The following is a 3,672-nucleotide window of genomic DNA, read 5'->3' on the forward strand; positions in this document are numbered from 1 at the left end:
GAGCCTCACCAACAGACGCAAGCTCGCCCAACATGCACACTTCACCAAGTTCACCAAATAGGTGAACCTCACCTGAAAGAACAACAGGCTAAACCTCTCCAGGCTCTCCTGACTACTCAACTCTGCTGCAAGCTGAGCCTCGCTAGAAAGGTAAAGCGATAGTTTGCCAAACATGCAAACCTCGCCCGCAAGCTCAAACAGGCGAACCACACTAACAAACTCGAGTTCGCCAAATAGACAAACTTCACCAGACAACAAAGTTCACCTGAACAAAATAACTTTGCCTGATAATGAAGTTCGCCAAAACAACCGAGCTTCGCCTGATAATGAAGTTTGCCTGAAAAGACGAACTTCGCCAGATCAAGCAGGTTTGCCCGCCTAGGAAACTTCACCTACATATGCAAGTTCACTAGAATCTAGTACTTGGTCCTTCTGACGCTGGGGGTTGTACGCATCGACCCACTTTGGATTTCAGAGAACACCTGACGCACAAACGCACACCTCGATGCTACTGTGAGAAGCTCATCACGACAGTGCTTGCTGGATGTCGGTGTAGTGCAACCTCAAGACATCCTCATCAAAGATGCAATCGCATGAGAAAACAAGCTCTTGATGACTTGGATCTCCCAACTACAATTGTCAACATGACAGGGAAGTCCAAGGCGAAGAATTCATACTCTTCTGACGCTGAATTTTTGCCGGGATTGAAAATCCCCTCCATTGAGTCCGATGGTGTCTTCCAGCATACCCAGACCAAAAAGGGGGTCATCATACCACTTGACTACAAGCGATTAGTCTCTATTTCAGATGACGAGGATGATGATTGCTCGGCGGTAGCAACGTCTCAGACCTCAAGCTTAATGCAAAGCGGGCGTACAAAGGTGCACATGACTGAAATCTCTGATGATATAGCCAGAATACTAAACGAGCACCAAGCTGCAATTGACATGCAGCAAGGCACAATCAACGCCATGAAGGAGATGTTAGCAAAACTCCTAAACAAGAAGAAGAAAAAGAGGACATCGCGGGCTTCCCCGAAATCCTCAATCAAGAGCAAAGAACGAGAACCTACTCCTCCACAAACAATAGAAGGAGAAGGGAATCTAGAGTCACCCTCTGATTCATCATCTAAACCTTCAGAAGGGACATTGTATTCTGGTAACAATCTACAAGATAAGAGGCTTGACGAGTTCCAAAGCCAACTCGACGCCTTAAAACTCTAGAAAAATATAAACAAGCTAGGGGTCATCAGACCATATCCGGTCGAATGGGACTCTGTCCCCTATCCTCCAAAGTTTAAGCCACTCGACCTCCTCTAGTTCGATGGCAAATGTTCTTCTACCCAACATGTTTACTATTTCCAGGCGCAAACTGGACACATAGTGGGGAATGATCTCATTATGACTCTATTGTTCATTAGAACCCTCAAAGGAGTCTCTTTTGAATGGTTCCACAAGCTGGAACCAGGCTCTATTAAATCTTGGGGTGACATGGAAAGACTCTTCATGACCACATTCTCCGACGATGACACAGAGGTATCTATGGTCACCCTGCTAGCTAAAAAGCAAAAGAAGACAGAGTCTGTCAGTAACTTTGTCAAGAGATTTAGAAATCGATCGCTGCATTGCTGTGATCAAATCCCTAAAAATACATTGATCGAGATGTGTCGCAGTAATCTCTCAATCCATATTTTATCCAACATTGGAACGGTAGAGACCCAAACTTGGAAAGAGCTTGTTCACTAATGTGAACAGGTAGAAAACATGCTCAAGCAGATAGATGGCGCAGAGCCATATGAATCCTAAAGAGGGGGTAACCAGAGCGACTTCACCTCTCAGAAACAATCAAAGGGGAAGGTCAATGGGAGACACCCTAGGGTGTCTCCGAACAAGTGGAGACACCCTGGGGTGTCTCCAAGGCAGATTTAGGCTTTTAAGCATTTTTAACTGCTCCGTTATCCCCTCAAGCCTATAAATATAAGCCTTAGGCCTCATTTTTTCAGATCTGGATTTTGGGAGAATTGGCGAAGCCCTGCCGGACTGAAGAGTGATTTAGCACTTCAACGTAAGAGAGTTCTTTGTCAGATCTACATCACCCGTACCCGATCCTTAGTATTATCCCGTTGTGGTAATATCAAGAAGAGAAAATATCTCACTTTTATCGAGATAGGCGCTTCAAGTTTCTAGATCTCCTCGCGGATCGACGAAGCTCTGGATCAGATCTGATTGCCAGGTAGTCCACGGATATCAACATCCCCATCACAGGCTAAAGACCCACGCAAGCAAGAGACGACGAACGGATCTTGTGTTTATTTTCAAGAAAGTTGTAATTTTTATTTCTTTGTTATTTAAATTCATTTGTAACGTTTGAAGTTCTAATGAAATCGATGATGAAGGCAACTTTCGATGAAAACAAACTGTCGACCACAGTGGAAGCCAACGGCCTCGCTGCTGAGGCCGTCGTGACGCAACCGGCCTTCAAGATCCGGGTGAACGAAGAGATCGAATACGAGTTCGATCAACAGAAGTTTGAAGAGTACCTCTCTTCCTCCTCCTCCAGATCCGCCTCTCCAAACAGGCGTAGGAAGACTTCCTCTTCCAAGAGTGCTCGCGGGCCCTCAGGATCGAAGATCCAAGATCCCCTCGCCGCTATTGCACCTACTCCCCGCGACGCCCCAATGGCGTCTAACGTGATCGAAGCTGCAGATCCAGATCTCCCTTCCACCGCGAAGTCAACTGCTGAAGGTGTTCCAACCTTGTCGAAGAGGGCGCGCCAAAGACGGCGTCAACGCCTTGCGCGACAGTTGTCCAAGGCCGCAGAATCGATGGACGGGATCCGCTACAATGAGGATCTAAAGTCCAGACAACGCCAGGTGCAACAACGGCGAACAACCAACTCCTCCTCCAAGACAGAAACGAACGAATGGGTTCGTGTCACGAGGACTCGCTCAACCCTCGAAGAGCGAATCAAGAAACGCCGCGCACTGCTTGCGCACGCCCGAATCCTTCTGCAGAAAGCGGAAGAGATGCAGAAAGAAGAGACGGTCAAGAAGCCGTCAAAACACAAGCGGATATGGGTGCCAAAGGCAAAATCGGCGCCAAAGGCAAAAGTGGACGGAATTACCGTCCAACCTTCATCAAACCCAGATCCCGTTTCCCCTGCCCCCGCACCTCCGGTGGAGACAGGTAAGAACGTGGGTCTTTCTAGATCCAAGGTTCCTTTGAAAGGTCGTCTCGGTCCTTTACCGGAAAACCGAGGTAAAGCACCTGTCAAGGAGCGATTTTCACGCTCGTAAAAGCGTAGACTTGAACGAGCGACTTTTGAAAACGCTAATAAAGCGTCGTATCCCCAGAGGGAAGCACCTTCGTCTGATGATGATGGTGTTATAGCTGGGAAGTCATGCTAACACTCTATGAGTTACTCCAGTTATCAAACTGACGAGTTGTACCATAGAGCTGGGGGTATGAATAAGTGTCGGAAGAGAGACACCAGAGACACGGATGTTAGACCCTAGAGGGGGGTGATTAGGGTCTTATGCTAATCTAATCCGATTAAATGCTAATTAAAACTAATTAATAAATATATTCTTGCAAGATAGATATACAAAGAGTTATGTGCAAGAATATGCAATATAAACAATGAGATATATCCTAGATGATGAATTATATATAT

The sequence above is a fragment of the Asparagus officinalis genome, chromosome 6 (assembly GCF_001876935.1).
Source record: "Asparagus officinalis chromosome 6, Aspof.V1, whole genome shotgun sequence".
NCBI classification, from domain to species: domain Eukaryota; kingdom Viridiplantae; phylum Streptophyta; class Magnoliopsida; order Asparagales; family Asparagaceae; genus Asparagus; species Asparagus officinalis.